The sequence below is a fragment of the Carassius auratus genome, chromosome 30 (assembly GCF_003368295.1).
Source record: "Carassius auratus strain Wakin chromosome 30, ASM336829v1, whole genome shotgun sequence".
Lineage (NCBI taxonomy): Eukaryota > Metazoa > Chordata > Actinopteri > Cypriniformes > Cyprinidae > Carassius > Carassius auratus.
The window spans coordinates 20886381-20908991 of record NC_039272.1 but is presented as its reverse complement, the minus strand read 5'-3'; positions in this window follow the sequence as shown (position 1 = coordinate 20908991).

Genomic DNA, 22611 nt, shown 5'->3' with positions numbered 1-22611 from the left:
GCTTAAATCAAGTGAAATATGATCCAAGTAAACCACCGACTCCTCTTGACATGGTCTCATCGTCTAGTTTATCATACTGTGAGTGTGTTAATGACAAAAAATAGGCTACTTGGTGATTCTACGAGATAATGGTAACGTTAGATGTCCATATTTGGCCACTGCGTGGGGTCATTATTCCAGTTTTCGACCATTTCAAAGGGACACCTCTGTAAACACCGTATCCAGTAGCTTCTTTAAATACCTCTCACGGTCCTCGGCCGGCAAAGAGAGTGTGTATGTTTCTGCCATTTTTGCTATCAAGAAATAAGAGCGAGTTCTGTATCAGGGGAATGCGTTTGTTTTCCCCCAAAAAGGGGCGTTACCCTTCGATGACGCAAAAGTAGCGTTGGTCTATATTAGGAGAGTTAATGAGTGACTATTATTCACCTGGTCATGTGATTTCAACATGTTTGTCACCATGAAGCTTCAAGTATGCTTAACAGCTTTTATTAGGCTACTGATATGACCAACCTGTCCTCCAACCAATACGCTCTTATAGGTCGTTTGTCCGAATCCCTGAAATACGACCCATTGAGACGTATACTACGTATACTACTGCGCCCCTATCTTCAAAAGGTCGTTTTCATATTAATGTTTTGTACTCTTTTATTTGCACTCTGGTTTGCATTTCGTGTAGCTCAGTTACTGAATTATTGCGTTATAGCTTGATATGTAATCATGCTATCATGGGTTCGATCCCAGGGAACGAACGTGCACGAAAATTTATATGTCTCAATAAATCATAATTTAGCATGATTTCTGTGAGGGGTAGGTTTAGGGGTGGGGTTAGGTGTGGTCATTCGAACGAATAAGCCACCTACAGTAGTAAAATATGTACGAATTACTGTGAGATCGGTGTCAAAAGTCAACACATTGCATTTAAATAAACATTCATTTTGATTGGTAATGACGTTATATGTAATTTCATGATGACAGACGTTACGCGATACTATAATTATTTTTATGGCCGCTAGAGGGCGCTTAACTTTAAAACGTAAATATAGGTCGTAATAAGGTGCTTGCACAAACTACCTATATGGTCGTTTTTTGTTGGAGGACATGCTCAATATGACTGACATTTCCATGTAACATGAGTCTACATGATGAACTTCTCAAAAGTAATATTAATTTATGCATGAAAGTTTGTCAAATGACAAAAATAAAATAAAATAAACATGGATTCACTTTTAAACTGTGCTAACATACAATTGTAAATAAATCCCAAGTCTGCTCATATTTCAAGCCCTCCTCTTCAACAGCCTGACTCTTCAATCTGTAAAAAATCAGATGGATAAAATTACGCATCTTTTTTTCAAAGAGTTAATCCTTTTTTACTCAGAAATAGGTCACAGAATGTAAGTTAAATGGCTTGTGAATGCCATTACATGTTGACTTATTCATCTTATTAGTTAGTGTGAACTCAGTAGCTCTACATGGACCAGGTTATTCAAGTTTTTTTAGCCTAATAATGAGTGTCAAGTCCCTTATGCTTTCAGCCTTCAGTTAATGAAAGTGCCTCAAGACCAAATCTAGAAGTTTTTTATCTTAATCCAGTGATGTTGGGAAGAGCATTATCATTAGGAGGAGTTATTACAGTCCATTCACACACTGACCTTTATCAATGTTTGAGATAAATCAAACGCATGTCCTGGTGACATGAGGTTCATGCCGTGTTAATGAGGAAGCTGCTGTTCTTCTCTGCGCAGTCGTTTGCTGATCCACTCATTCGAACAAGGTTTTTTTTTCCACTTCTTTTCCGGCTGACCTCTCCCGAACTCGCTGGCAGATTAGTTCTGGGCTCCCTCTGGGAATACAGAGGGCCAGTGTTGCAAATTTGTCACCCAGAGTGTTAAAAATCCCAGAGGAATGTTAATCTTTCTCGTCTCCTCACACACTCCAGTAATCCACCTCCAGCCTCCAAGAAACCCGGCCACCCCGTTCCCACCACCCAGCCCGCATCACAACACCACTGCCAAGCGAGGGGTGTCTTTAACTCTCAAAGTAGTTTAGTCAATTTCAGAGACGGACAAATGAAATAGAGATTTCACTGTATTGTGCATATACTATTCATATAAATAAATGTATCAATGTAATGTAAATGTATTATTTAACATTTAACTTTTTTTCCCCAATTTAATTATTCTATTATTGTCAGTGGTGATTTTATAGATATTTATTTCAGTACATAATGTGCAAGCTTAAACATATTATTATTATTATTATTATTATTATTATTATTATTATTATTATTATGCTGTTGTTGTTGTTCTTGTATAAAGAAAATAGTATTTCTTTTAAAGAAAATAAAATAATAATAACATGTAATATTGCATTTTATTATCAGTGGTGATTCTCAGAGATAGTATGTATGATTATTTATTTATTTATTTCTCTTTTTAATAAACAATGTGACTTTATTATTATTATTATAAAAATAAAATAACTTTAACATTTGACATTTCATATTTTTCAATTAACTTTGATTTATTATTAATAATAACTAATAATGTATAATAAAAAGAACATACAATTTATGACATAATAATGTCTATGATATTAGATTTCTATTACATTTATTATTAGTTTCCTATTAAAGGAAAGGCTGCTTGATAAGTTTTAGCTTGCTTGCTTGCTTTCTTGACCCATTCCTTCAAATCACCTTAAATACTGTCATGATGTATAAATAATTTTTAGAATTAAAATATTTTTCAATGTAAAATTAAATATGTAATACTTTTTTATTTTCCACTATAGTGATGAGTTGTTGTTTCTGTCTATGTAGTGCAAAAAGTTTTGAAAATATTAATAAAATATAGGTTTATATATATACTATACTGAAGTGCCTGAACCTTATGAGTCATCTTTCTTTTACCTATAAGCAGAATCACAGCACAAGGACTCCCAAGACTGTGGGAAAGAGAAGCAGAACAATTTTGAACAGTTTGACCTGCTGATCTGATTGAATCTTTTATGTGGAAAGCAGTCCGTTGGCGTACAGTGATTCAGAGAACATCTCACCCCCTCATAACCCAAACCTTTACTAATTCATCACACCCATCTGTTGTGTTGCACGAGTCTGGCCTCTTTCAGAGACATGAATGCACTCGCTGGAAGAGATGACTTCTGTTTTTGGACAGGGCATAGCCCTGATCTCCGACTGAATACTTTGCAACCCAAAGCAGCTCACAATGACGCTCATTCAAACCCAGGCAAATCAAAATGGGTATTCAAGAAATGCATTTTTTAAATATGTACTGGTCTTTTTCAGGTGCAGTGTCAATTTGTTCCATCACTCTCTATCGGTCTGTGTAGGACAGTTCAACAGTGATCCTTTTCAGGCACTAGTATCAAGGAATGTGTGACTAAACGTGCTTTGATTTCGCTGATAGATCGACACTTCGGTTGAACTTCCCAGGCGTGGTTGTTCAAAAACCTGAAAGCGTAAATAAAACGATAAGCGTAATTCAAAAGAAAACGTCGGGCATTAATAACAGTGTACATCCGAAACCACCTTTACAGGAAAATCTCTTTCATGTTCTGATACGTTCATCCTTGTTTCGAAGCAGAGGAACGCAGGAATAATGGATGCTCTCCGGTAGAGTTCGAGAACCCAAACATCCTGGGCCAGACAGAAGCACAAAAGATGTTGAAAACCCGTCTAGAAGAAGATATCCCATTGCTCTCTACACCTCTCTGTGGCCCAGTCATCTCGTCCTCCCCCCGGGACATAGATGAAAACAAGAAAGCAATTTGTTAATGCCGGTGGTGTCGAGTTATTGCTTTGTTTCCTATTTCACCGAGAGCTTTGGTGCCAAGGAAGAGTGAGGGAGGAGGATAAGAATTACAGGTTGTCCTGCGGTTCCTTTACAAAACAGCCCTTTGTTTGACACCTTGACAGTAAAGTGAGCCCTCAGTCAGACACCTAGCGTATCTTTTTCACATTCTGCAGAAAGACAAGGAGATCCGAGAGTTGGGGGAAGGAGTGTATTGAGTTTTCCTGGCCCTGCCAAAACCCTGATAGAGGTCGCATAATTGCCATTTTTCATCTAAGATCTCGGAGTACAAAAACACTTCAGAAGTTGGTACACCCATCATCCCTTAGTCCTCAGGCTAGCAGAGGCCATCTGCAGGGCTCTGGTTTCACCGGGGCTTTGTGTTTGGCCTCAGTTATCAGAGATTAACTCATCCGCGGCACCTACACTTGGCATGAAGGGCCCGGTGGATTTATGGGAGCATGTGCACTGGGTAACCTTATAGTGTCAGGGGTTCACTTCATGTCAGGTTTTACACATTTATTGTGTGCAACCTGTCGAAAGTATCAAAGGGTGAGTCTCAAAGCGAATCTTTTTGAGCAACAAACTTTTGCGCCCGTTCATGATTTGGATCCTTACAATGGTACTTCTCAGCTGAAAGTTGAGATTGAATAGTCGCCTCACCTCATTTCAACCCAACAAAGTTACTGTAGATTATGGGAAATGAACAGATGTTTACTGCTTCTTGAAAATGTCAATTTATCCTCTATCTTTCCCATCATCTTCCTTATAGAGTTCAACAGTTTCACTCGGAGCAAAATTGAGTTTCAAGTGAAGAATAAAGAAAAAATGCTTTCACAGGCCAATGCTTTTAATGCTTTTCCCACGATCTCCTCATTTTAGTTATTCTCTGGCTTCAGAATTGAGAGGGAAACCCAAGTCCTCTTAAGACAACTTTTGGCAGTTGCTCTCTCACTGGAAATTATATAAAGACAAGCCTTCCAAAAAGTTAAAATCGAAATCCCCATTTTGACAAACACACGCAAAAGCATAACTGCAAAGATTTGAATCTTTGCAAAGATAAAAACTAACTTTTACGCTAACCTTGAATTGAACTGTGGCTGTACAGTCCTTCTCTGCTTTTTGCTGATATCACTCATTGCTTTCACCATGTCATACATTCCTGATTGAATACGTTCATTTCTATTCATTCTCCAATCTGCTGTTTTGTACTAGCAGATGATGGGAAGAGATAATGAAAAAAGAGAGAGGGGGGGAGGGGAGATGGGAAGGAGAAATCAAATTAAAGAGACCGTAATCAACAAGCATCACATGGTAATTCAATTTAGGAAGTCTTTCTTGTGACTTTCATTTCCATGATTCAGATTGGGCCTCATATGTAGCTCATAAACAAAATGACTCTTTGACAGTTTATTAGCATTTAGAGTTAAATGAAGAACAAGAAATCCACTGAGGACGTCTGGCTGACCTTTGTTTTGCCAGTTACATTTGACCACTAGCACAAACAAGCCATACAAGATCTAATATACTCTTGTTTGTGTAATAAATCAATTCGTGTTGTGTGTTGTGTGTTGTGTGTTGTATGAGGATGATAAACAGAGCCAGAGTGTATATTTTTTTGGGTGTACTAGCCCTTTAAATCTACTTGTTTTCATTGCTGATGCAGGATTATCAGTTTGGTTCAGGCACACAGGAAGAAACTTTATTACCAGGATGACGCTAATTGATCTGATTTGAAAGATATACCAGAAACGCGTCTGTGAGGCAGATATTTTATTAGCCAAAGACATACTGTATTCCTTTGAAGTTACATTAATGAGTTCATATTTCAGCCTCGTGATCTATAGTAGTGCCTGGCATTTGTACGAAAACAAGGGGAAAGAGAAGATTGCTTTGTCTGGCACCGGCTAAATTCTTTCATGGATCTGTGAACGACAAAACAAAGAGAAGAAAAACATTCCATTTGTGTTCAAAAGAAAAGATGAATCTGAGTATGTGGGCTTGATGACACAGATGTCAAATACTGTCTCTTTGATACTCTAGCAGTAGATTTTAAATGGGATTCAGGTCTACAGACATACGCGCACATGTTAGCTCAACTGTTAGCGCATGTTGCTAGCAATGCCATGAGTTTGATTCTCAGAGGACATTACTTATATACCTTGATATAAATTTAGGTAATTCAGTGATCATTTGTGAAAAACAAATGCACTTAATTGTACTGAATGTGCACTTGAATGTGTACTTCAAATCTTAAAAGTATGTTTAAAAAGTCAAATAACTTCAGGTTAATGTACTTGAAGAGTTCATTTTAATCACTATTGTTCTAAAATGTGCATATTGTAATTTAAAAAGGTTTAAATGTAGATTTTCAATCATTGTTTTAATAATTTTGTCAAACTTCAAAATACACTTATTTTGATGCATTGACTAACATACTAAAGTACTTGACTGTAATATTCACTCCAAGTGTGTCAATAAATATATTCAAGTGACTTCTTCTGAAGTGCTTGTATGATGTAAATACAGTGTAAGTGTCAATTAACTCAGTTTAACTAAGGTTGCAAGTCAATTATGAAGGCCAAAATTTCAAGTGCCATGATAAACACTAGAATACAAAACTGAGATCGCTCCAACAGCTGCAAAGGTTTCTGAGGCACTTTCCATATGTATTCAAATACTTTGTACAAACTCATTCATTGCAAGGTAAATTTCACATAGTTTGCTATATTAGGAAATACCAAGCATGAATAAGTGTGTTGGTTGCAGCTTGAAACAATATTACCTACTTTATATGATGTTACAGGTGTTGAATGAAAAATGACTACCATAACTTGAAATTACTTCCAGTCATTAATTAATTAATTCATTAATTCATTAATTAATTAATTAATTAATTAATTAATTAATTCATTCATTCATTCATTCATTCATTCATTAATTCATTCATTCATTCATTCATTCATTCATTCATTCATTCATTCATTCATTCATTCTTTCAAGATGCAATGAAACTAATGTTGTGATTAAACTAATGTTGATTTTAAAGAAAAGTTGTGATTAAAGAAATGTTGTTAAAATTTTGAAGAGATTTGAAGAGAAAGTCGTGTTCAAATAAACATTGTTATTAAATGAACGTTGTGATGAAACAAAAGTTGTGATTAAACAGATGTTATTGAATTTGTTATTATTACGATGAAACAAAAGTTGTGATTGCACGTTTTTTACATGAAAGTTGTGATCAAACAAATGTTATTATTCAGTGAAAGACGCAATTAAAGGAATTTTGTGAATAAATATCAAATGAAAGATTAAGTTGTGATGAAATGAAAGTTTGAAAGGAAAGCTATCTTTTTTCATTTTGATGTGCATCCCAATTTAGTAGATTAGAGTGGTTTTAAGGGCTTTGCTATGTGGTCAAAGGTATGGCACGTGGTTGATAGAGCATTGTTAGGGGTTTGTATTAACCATTGCTAAGTTACTGAGGTGTTCTTGATGGTTGCTTGAGCAAAAAAATTAAAATAAAATAAAAATGCAGTTAGTTTTGAAGAAAATGTTTCTTTATGGCCAGAATGATGTAGTAGCATCTACCAGAAGCCAAACCATAAACACATGAAGACAGAGGAAACAAATGAAAACCAATCAAAGGGTGTGAAATGCATCCTAAATTAATGGAGGAGCTAAAAAGATACCTAATTTTCCAAAAATCATTCCTTACAGCAGTGCACCACATCTGAGCACAGATCTTACCTGGGTCCAATTAAACAAGTACGGCTTGAGTATTAGCAGAGACAATTTATAAGAGACATGCCACATCCTCAATCCTCAATACTACTATGTAAGGAAAACCCGTAACAGCAAAGATGGCAGTTGTGTGCACATATCCCGCGCCTCCCGCTGGAAAGCCAATCATCTGCTTTTAAAAGTGAAGCCTGGAAACTTTTAAGCCTATTGCCTGGTTCCACTGACGTATGCGCTCAGTTGAGGAACCCTTGCACATGCGTAGTTAAGGTATAACCTGTCGGGAAAAAGGTGTTTTAAACCTTATTTTGGGGCAAAGTCATCAAACATTTTCAGCGATTTTTATCATATTTTACTGCTGTTTCTATAAATGCAGTTTTTATGTCCCGGTGACCAGTGAAAGTGCAGTTCTGACTCTCTGCCCATTCATTTAGATAGGACCCTGGTCTTGTTATTCTGAAATAGCTGCCTGGAGGCATTGCCAAGATGGCGGCTGAGTGGCACGACTTGCCTGTAAGGACTTTGGTATTAGAGAGCTGCTGTATCAGGAGTGAAAGACCCTCAGGCACACAACTGGACACGTTCCAAGAACCTCCATGTCTAGTGATCTAGGTTCTGAAATCCACTAACCCTCAGGGCAGGAACTGATAGGGGTGTGAGGCTTGCCCATTTTAACTCTGTAAGGTGTGGAAATTACCCCATACCACGAGACATGTGCTGCATCTGCACATGGCTACTTCCAAGCTATATAGTAGGTGAAAAGAGTAGAATTTCCAAATTCATAGTAATCGAAAAATAGCTATGATCTATTTATACTTTGCCAAAATTCTAGAGCTAGCATTTTATGGACAATACAATGTTATAACTGGACCTTCTGGTGAAACAATTTCTCTCTCTGATAACATACTAAACTTTTCCAAGCATAAATCCTTTGTTACAATTGGACTGGACATTTTTTTTAAATTGTTTTCGATGTGAACGGGGATCATTTTTGACAACACTGACATCCGTATATGTAACTTTTTTTTTAAAACACAAACTTCCTTTGCACCTACGTTTTGCAATCCATTCAATTCCTGATGAATAAAATTAAGTCCCACCATACATAATCAAATCAGGCTGAACATCATAAAATGGTTTGCAGATGGTCTTTTATTATTGGACTAATAGAGAAGCAACATTATCTGGGGCAGTGGATTAATTTTGAAGTCTAACCAGGAAGCATGATAGAAGGGTGTTTTATTTATTTGATGTGACGTGTGCAGGTATGGTGCTCTGCATTTATCCCATTCAAACTGCACACACACAGCAGTGGGCAGCCATTTTTTTGCTGCAGCGCCCAGTGAGCAGTTGGGGGTTTGGTGCCTAGTTCAAGGGCACCTCAGTTGTGGTATTGAAGGTGGAGAGAGTGCTGTACATTCACTCCCCCCAACTGAAAGCTCTTCTGGTACAAGACTCGAACTCGCAACCTTTGGGTTACGAGTCTGTCTCTCTAACCATTAGTCCATGACTTCTCCTATTAATCAATCAAACAAACAAAACCTCAAATCAAGTATTATACAAGAGAGAGAAATTATTAATTCCTCCCGGTAAGTCTGTTAATGATAAGGTTGTAGTCTGGTATTTATTAGAGTAGACATGCCTACCTCAGGCCATTTGATTCAAGTTAATATGTTCTCTGTGTTGGCCATACATTTTAGGGTAACTTAAAGAGAAAAAAGAAAGAAGCTAAATAACCTTTCTAATGACAAAAATATAGCAAACCTTTGTATCCTGAAGTTAGTCATGCGGTGTACTTTTAACGCACCTGTACACATATATCACATCCCTGGGAGACAGGAAGTGCTGTCATATCACTCATTACCAAATCAGTCTCCAAGCCAGATGTTAGAGGCCTCTGCTCTGTCGAATTGCAATGTCTTCCATGGGATCATCATATCTTCTGTTCCAATTAATTTCCTATTTATAGCCTTTTCCCATTATAGGTTTTTTCAGAAACACACTTGTCCCAACATATGAATAAATAAAGGAATAAACTCACCGAATTTACCAGATATTATTATTATTTTATTTTTATCTTGAGATTCTCTAGGTTATCATGTGGGCCTCAACCAGAGTGCTTGGGAGTTCCTCTCTAAGAGAGTACATTACATAAGATGTGTGCGGTCCCACAAAGCACACTTTGAGCTTCGAAGGCACTTGGCTTCCCTGGGATCTGATCCAGATATTGGTGGAAACCTTTCTTAATGCATCCCAGGGCTGCTATCACGACTGGCTCTATCTGTGTCCTCGTGTTCCAGGATCTGCTGATGTTGATTCCCAGGCTCTTGTACTTGATAAACTTGTCCTTCTCTTTCACCACTAAATTGTGGTCTACTGGTATTGCGACATCAATGAGTAAACACATCTTGTCCTTCTTGTTATGGACAATGATGTCCGGGCTGTTTGCATTGATTGTCAAGTCGGTAAACACACCCTTGTCCCACATGATGGTATATTCGTCTGTGTTTACTACTGGTTGTAGTATTACAAACTCTATAAAATGATAAAAAAATGTCTAGTTTCCTATATGTGTTTGCAGTCCCTCCAGTCGGGCAGAATAGTTATTTGGGTTTTTAGGAAAGTGAGCAGTTGCTTTACCCTGAGGGTCTTCCAGGGACCAAGACGGTGACTGATAAAAACCTTTAGGGTGGTTTTAACCCCCACCGTCAGGACTGGGTCAACACATCCTGAGTGATGATCCATTCTCACAAAGCATGATGGATCACTGACTCCAAACCTGTGGAAGGCATCCACCTAAATCAAAAAGTTACATCAACAAGTGACCGGGGAGATCAACATGATAAGCCTTGTAAATACTGGATTATGAACCCACCTTTTCCTTGTACATTTCAGGAGGAAGCTTGAAAGTTTGCACTAATTAGGATTTTATGCAGGTTTAAGCAGTTTTTATTTTTTTTTTTTTTTTTATTAATTTTTTTACACAAGATGTAAAGAGCCCTGAGATGGAGTTTGTTGGTATGTCTGTCACGCAATAGCTATCTGTCTGATGTACTTCCTGTTAGCAGTGGTTGAGTAGGCTATCCTGGGGCAAAGCAGGTAAAAACTGACTGTGGTAATATGAATCATAGGCTCAAAACTTGATGTCTCAAACATAGTGAGCAGCCTGTCTACTGCCTGTCTACTTAATCTTTACTAAATTATGTGACTAAATGATGTCTAACATTAGCCATTAGCTAGTCAATTCTTAGATTTTACTCTCCGGAGTGTGAGTTGGAGGCTAGGTGTAAGTTTAGCGCAGATATTTATTTTTTTCTCACTAAACACTCTCACTGAGCGCTTCAGAGATGCACTCTTTGTCAAGTGATCAGTGCTTTTTCAATGTTTTGTTTGGTCTTGATCTGTCTGGATTAAACAAATATTTTTGTAAACATCCAATTGTTTCATTGGATTATCCAGACATTTATTTAATTTTATCATATATATATATATATATATATATATATATATATATATATATATATATATATATATATATATATATATATATATATATATATATATTGACATTTGTTTTGTTTGGCTGTATACATACATTTGTTTTGCTATTTTTTTGTTTAGATTTGATGGAAACAGTGTCTGTGTAATATACAAACCATTTTGATAAAAAAAATATGAATTGTGAATACATGTAAAAGCATTAACATTATGCTGCAGTGCAAAACTACTGCCTCACAATTAATTCAGTCATTAGCATGTTTCTACGAATAGATAATAGCCTACACATTAGTTACAAATACTGGATAAAATAGCCATTATAAATTAAACTAAATGTATTGATCTTTTTTAGGACTAAATTAAATATGTTTATTAAGAATATAATTGTTGCTTGCCTTGGCCACCACTGGATTGCTTTTTTATTTTTATTTATTCATTTATTTATTACTGTACATCTCCAGATTTAACTCAGTGTTAAAGACATGTGATTTCACAAAAAAAAACAAAAAAACAAAAAACAAAGATGAGGTCATCTACCTTTTATCTTCTGTTTGGATCACACCTATAATACCTTACTGTTGTATAATGCATGCTGCCTCGGCTATGAAACACAGCCATCCTGACTTAGACACGTGAGAGGAGCACTGATCTGCAAAACTGATGTGGTTCCTTCTATTCATCACTCATCTCCATTCATCATCATCAGTGCACTCTGTTTGGGTGCAAAACATAGTCTCCAGACCTCGAAGACGTTGAGATATTGCATTCAAAACAACTTTGATGTCTGTACAGAACTCCATCCATTATAGAGCACACAGCATGTGTAGGCATGTTAGTATCGGCGATCTCTCAGTTGTGTCTTTCTCTGAGTGATCAAGAAGGAGGGAATTGAGAAGAAGAGATAATGTGTGAAAAGATAAGATCAATGATGGAGGAATGCAAAGTAACATGCTGTGCACCAGGAGGCACAACACAGTCCAAGACTATCGTAAAGCACTTATCTGGAGGGTTTCTCGTCATGCTGCCTCATCTGCTGATTAATCTAATCATGTGACGCACACACTGCGACTGTTCATTTTATACTTCACCTTTTGTGTATGTTTGACCTGTCCCACTAGATCTCTTACATTCCTATCAGGGTTTGAAAAGCCCGATATATAAAAACTTGGTCTAATAAGGTGGTAAACCTACAATATATGACAAGATATGTTAATGATGCTTTAAGCAGTAAACTAAACAATAAACCAGGAAGAAAATTGTTAAACATGCCAATGACCAGGTTAAATGCCAGCTGACTTCATTTTATTAAATATGTGATGTTTTCTATTAAAGGGTTACTCCACCCCTCCACCCATTAATCACATACCCACATATCATTCCAAACCAGTAAAAGCTCAATTGGTCTTTGGAACATAATTTAACATATTTTGGATGAAAACCGATAAAAAAGTATGAAAAGCATCCCAGAATAGTCCATCTGCCATTAGTGGTTCAACCATAACGTTATGAAGCGACGGCGATATATATATATATATATATATATATATATATATATATATATCAGTACAGACTAAAAGTTTGGACACACCTTCTCATTCAAAGAGTTTTCTTTATTTTCATGACTATGAAAATTGTAGAGTCACACTGAAGGCATCAAGGGCTATTTGAGCAAGAAGGAGAGTGATGGGGTGCTGCTCCAGATGACCTGGCCTCCACAGTCACCGGACCTGAACCCAATCCAGATGGTTTAGGGGTGAGCTGGACCGCAGACAGAAGGTAAAAGGGCCAACAAGTGCTAAGCATCTCTCGGGGAACTCCTTCAAGACTGTTGAAGACCATTTCAGGTGACTACCTCTTGAAGCTCATCAAGAGAAAGCCAAGAGTGTGCAAAGCAGTAATCAAAGCTAAAGGTGGCTACTTTGAAGAACCTACAATATAAAAATATTTTCAGTTGTTTCCAGGGGTCTGGATGCCAGTGCCCTGTCTCTGAGGAAGAAGATTCTTCCTCAGTTGAATCTGCCAAGAGGGGCTGTCACAAGGAGCATCAGTCTGAGTGGGCCAGTAAGCCTTACTCCTCGTCCTCCCTGAGGCTTACTGTGGTAAATACATACTTGTGAAGGCCCCACAGCCAGCTGTGTGCCAATGCGTCTGTGCCGAGTGTGCCCTCAGTCAGGGAGAACAACTGACAGTGAGAGGTTTCTGTAGAGGCAAACAGGTCTTCCTGAGCGGCTCCGAAATGACTGCAAATCAGCTGGACCATCTTGGGATGGAGTCTCCATTCACCCGGGAGCGCACCCTGTGACAGCTCATCGGCTGCCCAGTTATGCAGACCAGGAAATTGAACAGCACAAAACAACTTCAGATGCTACTGACTCCAGTGGAGGAGGTGGCATGCGAGTTGTGACATGCAACGGGAGCATATCAAATCGTATCTGTTGATGTATGCAACAGTAGCAGTGTTGTCTGTGCAGACCAGTGTGTTCTTGCCTCGGTGATAGAGGCATCCATGTGAACCACAGCATCCCTGGAGACCTATTATAGAGGCACTCCTGCCCTGAGAAAGGCCGGGTCTGACCCCGGGGTGAAGATTTGGCAGCAGGCCATTATGACTCGGACCCAGTGAGTGCCCCATTGCCACACCCACCTCGGGACTCTGCCTTGGAGCCAGTGCTGAAGCGGTCTTATATGACGCAGCCCCTGCAACTGCCATATGCCCTAGGAGCCTCTGAAACTGTTTCAGTGGGACCACCGTCCTGCCCTTGAACATATTCAGGCAGTTCAACACCGACTGATCAGGTCCTTGCATGAGGCATGTTCGACACAATCCAACTCCATACAGAGAAAAAACATTCTCTCCAATGAGAGTTTGCTCCATTCCCTGTGATTCTGAGACTGAGCTAGTATGAGCTAGTCATCGAGGTAGATGAGAATGCGAATGCCATGTTTTCTTAGGAGAACAAGGAATGGCTGATCAACTTTCGGAAAGGCATGGGGTGACAAGGAAGGCCCTAAGGGCAGGGCCTTGTACTGATATGCCCGTCATTTGAACACAAACCACAGGGATAGCCTGTGGCACAGAAGGATTGACACATGGAAGAGCACATCGTACAGGTTGATCACTGCAAACCAATCTTGGGGACAGATGAACCTGAAGAAGCTTCCCTTACGAAAAATAACCATGGTTTTATTATAGTAAAACTGTAGTAACCCATGGTTTTTTGGCGTATTGACTGCCATTTGTAAAACCACAGATTTACTACAAATACCATGGTTAAACTATGGTTAATATAGCAAAACCATGGTTAATTTGTGGTTACCATGGTTTAACTACAGTAACCATGGTTTTTTGGTTTTATTTGTAGTAAAACCATGGTTAATTTTCGTAAGGGTTGTTAAGGGCCCTGTTAAAGATGTGCAGATCCAAGATTGGTCTTAACCCACCGCCTTTCTTGAGTACAATGAAGTAAGACCTATTAAACCCCGTCCTCATATCGGCTGGAGTGATCGGCTCTATCACAACTTTTGCCGGTAGGACTGCAATCTCTACACGCAAGAGAAGGGCATCTGCTGCCTTCACTGATGTGAAGTGGACTCCCCTGAACTTGGGAGGACACTGGGTGAACTGAATTGCATAGCCGAGTCTGATGGTCTGATGGAGCCAACAAGAAAGACATTTTTATATAACTCTGGGTAATCATATACACATGAAATGGCTTGAGGGTAAGTAAATCATGGGATAATTTGATTTTTGAGGTGAACTATCCCTTTAAGGTCCACCCCTAACCTATATGATGGGAACATGAGAAAATGCAACTATTTTCATATGAATTTGATAGATTTTATTGGCACAAAACATATGAATTTTGGAGAAAAACTTGAAGGTCCATCCATAAACCCAAGCTTCAGTATGTAAATGTAAATAAAATAAAAAAAATTACAGATTCAAATATTCTAATGTTTGGCTTGAACTGTTTTGGAACAGTGTTGTTAATACAACTTAACCACTGATTTCTAGTTGGGTCCGCTTTTGAAAGGCCAAAGAAAGTAGTTTCGCTTTCGCAATGAAACACAGAGCAACTCCACAACATGGCGACGGTGACAACAGCGAGGATAAAAGTTATGCCTTCTTTCTTTGCGTGAACATTTGTGCAGCGTTATGCAAATCTTCCCACATCGTGATGTAGACATGTGGTTGACTCTTAACTTTTATATAGAATATCTCTTTGGAGTTGAGACTTTAGTTGTTGCAACTTTATAGATATTTTTTATGCACAAAGAGCTTGAAACACTCCAAAGAGGAATAATTTAAATCGCAACATATGGCCCCTTTAAGACTCAAGATGAGCAAATTTGAATGATCAACTTAAACAGATGCAAAATCTGCATTGAGAAATCTTCTAACTTAAAATTTCCATTCAGATATTGAAATGATTGGATTTCACTCAAATATTTGCTGAAGAGTGGTAAATGTGATGGCACCTTTCCAGGTAGGGGTCACTAATGCTAAGTGTGAGCAATAGAAACAGTGATGCTTGTCTGAGCAAACATTGCTTATGAGCTCTGTTTCTACAGGAAGCTCAATGTTTCCACTGTGTTGTACGGTGGATTGAGAAACTTCAGTTCAAAAGAATTACAGTTTAATAAAGTTTTAGCTTGAAGCTGGAGCTCTAGGTGGCATGTTAGTCTACATAGCCTGATATTTTTCCACAATACTCTGTAAGTGTGTGTGGTGTTTGTGTGAGGAAAATAGTTTCACAGCACCTGGATACTTTCTCTGCTCTGTCATTAACAACCACTGAGCCCGGCCCAGTCAGTATTTTTGTGTAGTTGCACAAATGCATGTGCGTGTGTGTTCATCCTTGTTTATCTGATTACTTCTGAAAGTCATTGGATTGGAATTTTTTCTTTTTTTTTTTTTTGGTGAATGAAAAATCAGCGAAAAAAATTCCAGTAGACTTAAAGGAAGGAGGAACCCAACTCTTATCGACCCAGTCTCATGCAAAAACATAACTATTTTAAGGTGGTGATTAGGGTTGCAAACGGCCAGAAAATATCCAGCAAATTTCCAGAAAGTTTCTAAAAAGTCTTGGCAAGTTCCTGGAAATTGACTAGAAATTTCCCACTCATTTGCAACCCTAGTGGTGGTTTGTATGCATTTGCATGATTTAAATAAAATTTATAAAAAATAAGATTATATATATATATATATATATATATATATATATATATATATATATATATATATATATATATATTTGTATGTGTGTGTGTGTGTGAAAAAAATGTAAGCATGGCCCCAAACTCCAACACCGTTCCTAAACATAATGCCACAGGGAAATAAGCAGATCATACAAAAAAAAAAAAAAAAAAAAAAAATATGAATGAGAATGTAAAAATTCTTATGAATTAGCCACCAATTAGTTAAAATGTAAAGTAGTTGGTTATATATTTATGACCAGAAAGGCTCTTCTGACTTGGGCCAATAAGAAACAACTTACCAACCCAGAATAACCTAGAAACTGCACTGGAATAACAATAACAATAATAGTAATAGTAACAACAACAATAATAATAATAAGAAGAAGAAGAAGAAGAAGAAGAAGAAGAATATAATAATTAATTATACGTTCACTCATTTTCATTCACTTTTTTTTTTTTTTTTTTTTTTTGACAACCATATTTAGGGTCATCTGAAAAGTACAGATTTACTTTTTGTCTGTTGGACGATAAAATCAGGGCAAAATATCCACAGACATACAATGAAAACGTGATGACTCTGTATACATGGCATTCCCAGGCATTCCTATAGGCACCAAGACTCTTAGAGCTATGGGAAATCATGGAAAATTTTGTTTGATATTAAAAATATTTCACAGACGATGTACACCTCTGAAAATGACTGTGTACTTTCCCTAAATTGGGTGTTTTAAGAGTTTAAAAGAGGTTACATTTAATTCTTAATGCTCTGCCAGATCCTTTTGTTGATCTTTATGATTCGATTCTTTCTCTCTCTCTCTCATTATCATCTTCGATGTTGATCTTTCCATGACTCCATGCTCCATGTTTCACTGCAGTTAGTGTGTCTTGGAAGCATCGCCCTGGTTTCATGTTCAAAGTCCTGCATTGCTCATATTCAGTGTTGAAGGAGCAGTGTTGGCTGTAGATGAACGACCGGTGATCATCTGCTATGTGTATTACGGACTTTGAGGTATGTAGATTTTGCAAACATAAAACATATGAAAGAATGCAGACTGACTAACCTGTTTTTTTTACAATCCAAAAAGTCCCAGAACTAATATCTCAAAGGGGTCATTCAGAAAGGATGCATTTGTGCTTATTTTAAATGTTGGTCAATGGTATAGACATGTTCTTCACTGCAAACAAACCAAAAAATAAATGAATAAAGAAAAAAATAAAGAAAAATGTGTTTATATTGAAAACGTGATTAATGTTTTATTAGTTTTTTTTTTTTTTGTTTTTTTTTTGTCTTGTCCAGTAAAAGTATCTACCATCTTTAACTAAATGATTTGCTCATGCCAACTTTAAACTTTGTACTGATATTTTTGTCCTCATGCTGAGTGCCACTTCTGTCATGGAAATAGTAGGTTCACCTTTAACATTGACTAGACTCTCAATTTCATTTTTCAGGTTATTCATCTGTACAAAAAAAAAAAGAAAAAAAAAAAACAATCCTGAAACGCCACGCACTATTTTGCACATGAAAAAAGCAACGATTTAGACACTTCAAGTTTGGCCCACCGGGCTGAGGGTTTCATTGGTAAAATTTCCATTTGTAAGAATAGCGAGAGTGCGATAAGAAAATCAGCTCGAATTGTCGAGTGGATGAGAGCAAACAATCATTTTCTCTGTTAGCCTTTAAAACCATTTGAGAAGAGAACAATGTTTTCAGCTGAGCTTCATCTAAGGTACCGTGTTTCAATGCCAGTGCTTTTGGAAAGTGCGGCTGGAGACAAACAAACATTCGCTCGAAAGAGTTTATCCGTGATGATCATATCAGCGATGATTGATCACTGTTTATTTTTAATCGTGCATTAAAACTTATAGTTAGTGTTTTGAAATCTATAATTTGACTCAACATTTTACTTGCAGGGCATAATGAAATCTCATTTTATGCTTCCCACAAATGAGCCATTTGTCTCACAGTTTGTCTATTTTCTTTTCTGTACAATAATAGTTTAGGAGCCAGTTTCGGCTCTGAGAGAGTGTCTTAACAGTAATTGAATCAGGCTTTATTTTCCAGGAATTTAATCAAGTGATTATCTCCAGCAGAAAAGGAAAGAACATCAATCTCAACATTTTTTTTTTTTTTTTTTTTTGTCTTATTGTCTTTTTAATAAAGTTTAAAGAATACAGTTGCTGCTTTGTTTGGCTGGTAGACCCTCAAGTAATCACTTTAACCTGGGATTGAAATGTTTTGTTCACTCCTCTCCATGTAAACCTACAACATTATTAAACAGACATTTTGGATGAACTCAGTGAATACTGTTTGTGACTGTTCTCAACCAGCTGTTGCTTCTTAATATCTGCCAGTTTTCATCCAAAGTGAACTCATAAGAATCATCGTTTGATTAAGTTTTAATATTATAAGTTTGGTGTGTTTATTTGTTTAACCCGTCTAAGTTCATTGTGACGTATAACACCACATGTTAATGTGCCTTTAACTATTTTCTACTCCTCTAATCATTCCAATAATCATTTTCAAATACAAAAATTCCAACAAATGTTCAAGAATGACATTTGCAGTTGTTCAGGATTACCGAACAAAAGTGTTAGATATTTTTAAATGCAGTATTTAAAAAAAAAAAAAAAAAAATATATATATATATATATATATATATATATGTGCCACTACTGCTCGGTAAGTATGCTCAACATCTCGCAACCCTCCCTCCCTCCCCATTATGAGCATGAGCACATTACTGCGCACCTTCTGGCTGTCGTCTTCTTTGTTTCAGATCACTAAGGCTTCCAAAAATCTTAGCTGGCATGGACCTCTTTGCGGAGAGACACCCATCTTTATAATCAGGCTACAGGATAGACGTACCACTGCCACATCTACATGATTATCACCGTTTGCTTTAAAGACTTTATTAAAAGTCTTAATTATTATGTATTTCTAAATTCATGGTTCCGGGGGGTTAATGTTAAAGCTCTTGTATGTTCAATTACTCTGGGAGCAAGAACCCCCATAAGGAACCATACCACCAAAGATAAATTGTGTTCAATAAACTCAAGTAAACTTGCCAAAGTGGTTCCTGTCTGAAAAAAAAAAAAATAAAAAAAAAAATAATAATATATATATATATATATATATATATATATATATATATATATATATATATATATATATATATATATATATATATATATATATATATTTTGTTTCCTAACTCAATAATAAATAATATGCTGTACTGGCAAAAAATATTCAGTTTATTTTTATTTTTATTTTTTTTACTATTTAAAAATCTTACAATTTCTTAAATTCTTAAGATGTTTTATATATATATATATATATATATATATATATATATATATATATATATATATATATATATATATATATATATATATTAGTGGTGGGCATAGATACATTTTTTAAATCTAGATTAATCTCACTGTGATCTTGAAATTAATCCGAATTCTGCCAAAGGCGTTCAGAATATGTGTTACCCAAACAAAATTGACAAACAGTAAGTCTTTGACAAGGGGTTTATCAAGCTAGTTGGTGCATTAGAAAAGGGGCTCATCTCCTGTTTCCAAAATGCATCACAAACTGCTTGAAAAAGCTGTAAACTTATTCCACAATGCACAGGGTGCAAACAACCTTACGCCTGTTTTACACCAATGTTTAAGTTTTTTTCAAGTTTGTAAGTGTCAAGGTACAGAAACCAAATAATAGCACTGGATAGTCTTCAATGTAAAAATGAAATATACAATCAAACCTACATTTATTCAGACACCTTCAACATTTCTCACATTATTACAGTTTTGCTATATACATAAAAAAATATATATCTGGTGTCTGAATAATTTTTGGTTTGACTGTTAAAACTACAAAGAAATTCAGTCAAGAGCAGTGAGTGATTTTCATTTTCATTTTCTTGGATTAATATTACAGCAGCTAGTAGCTAAATTAGGCGCGGCCACTTTAAGAGACCATGAACACATCCAATATAATACACATCCCATTTTTTCCCTCAACTGTTTACTTTCACTTAAGAAATAACTGACAGTTTTTTCGAGCATAATTTCCAAGGTGGATATTTTGACATATTTTGTATGTATTTGTCGGCACAAGAGCAAAAATAAGCAAATTCAATGTTCAAGTGTTTTGAGACGCCTTTCTCTTCGCAGAAGAGAGCTCGGTTCAGTGTCGCTGTCCGTGATACGCGGCTCTCTCTCTCTCTCTCTCTCTCTCTCTCTCTCCGCACCGAACACAGTGCGTGAATAACCAGCTACTCCGTTCAGCTTCTCCGTGTCTTGTGTTTGGATGCTTTAATGCTTAAATCGACAAGCGGTAAGGCTTAAAAACATGTGAAAAAGATAAGCTTTCGTGATGATGCGCAGCAGTGGCCCGTCAACTGTCCTGAGCATCTTTTTAGGCTGGCGTCAGCCAGTTGGTTATATAAAATATCAAGGTGAAAGACATCATAGCTTGCTTAGTATAGACCCAGCTCCCAACCCAACTTTGAGAATAGATTAAAGGCAATATTTTTTTTCATCGCCCGATAAGAGTCTCGCGTTAACGCAGCACGTTAACGCCGATAACGGCCCACCACTAATATATATATATATATATATATGTATACACATTTCTAATTTCTATTAAAGGTCTATTATACAACTTTTATTTTTACTCTATATTTGTTTTTGTTTTTTAATTATTATTATTATTTTATTTTTTTATATACTGGCAATGATATAATTCATATAATCATGATTCCACCTTCCAAACCATGTGTTTCCAAGTGTTTTTTTTTTTTTTTTTTTTAAAACACTATGGTATGCCTATGGTAGACCTGTTGGGATGCCAACTGATGCTGAGTAATCCAGTGCCTGAATGACTGGACATATCTACAAAAAAGAGAAAAGTAGCTCTGACTACAGTGTTCTTCCAAAAGACACTTGCAGTTTTATTTATTAACCATTTAATCACAAAAAGTTGCATAGTGTATGTTTAAGAAATGTCTTAATTTGTTAATATTTGTTAATGCATAAATTAACAATGAGCAATGTATTTCATGTTGACTAAATAAAATAATCCTTCATTTAAAGTATTACTTTTCTTTTTCAAGATTTTTTTTTTTTTTTTATGAAACCAGCCCTTGATACTGTATGACTTGGTCCAACGTTTCACCTCCGACATGATGTCCTTTTTTATATCCTACGATTCATTATCTTATTCATACATTGCCTAATTCCTTCATTGAAAATACTTTTTCAACTGCTGTATGTCACATCATGGAAGTAAAATGACTTGTAAATACCTTAATATGAAACAGTTTAATTAGCTTCAGTTTAGTTAGTGTTTTGTTAGTAGTTTGCTGTGTAACTAATTACATTTCAATATTGACTGTAGCTGTAAATGCTTTCACTTGTGCAGCTTGTAGTTGGAGAAGTTACAGTTTCAAAGTATCTTACCCAACATTGTTTTACAGTAATTACAGACTAAATTAGCTTTACCCCAAAACAAGCAAATAGGTATTTGTGCAATCTGTAAAATGTCAAAATTGTCGTCATACCAGAAAGACTGACTCTGTAAACTGTTGTAATGCCAGCAGCATTTACACACACTGGCATCTCAGCTGTTTAGCGTTCGGATGGCAACATCTGCTTTAGTGGTTGGAGAGTTTTGTGTCTAACCCCAAACTAGCACACGTGAGCAGTATAACCCATTAGTGCTTTACAAACTGCTTACAGGTATACAGACTCATTTCATGTTCTGAATTTATTACTGGATCAGAGAGCAAACACAGGTAAACAAGCTCATAAAGGCTCAAATGAGGAATAATTTAGTGTTGTTTGTGATGGTTTCAACATGTTATGGCTACATTAAGTTGGCTTCCAGGCATAGACCTAATGTGTGCACCTTCTAATGAATATCATATACCAAAAAATCAAGAATTAGAGAGACTGAAATATTTTGCTCTGTTCTATTCTGCTTTATTCTATTATATTGTTTAATTTAATATCATATGTGTGTGAAATTGATTCGATTAAGTTATTGTCAGAAGCTTAATTGACGATCTGTATATATATATATATATATATATATATATATATATATATATATATATATATATATATATATATATATATATATATATATATATACAGCCTTGAGGAATGGACTCGTGTACCCAGGGATGGCATTCTCGACCCCAGACTACTGGAGGCTTCCCATTCCACCCATTCTAACCGTCCTGCTCCCCAAGGAAGAGGTAAACCCCCACGATGTAGGGATCCTCTGCTCTCAGGAGCGGGCCGTGGAGGAGGGGGTACTGTCACAGATCATCCAGGGTCGCTAACCACCCAA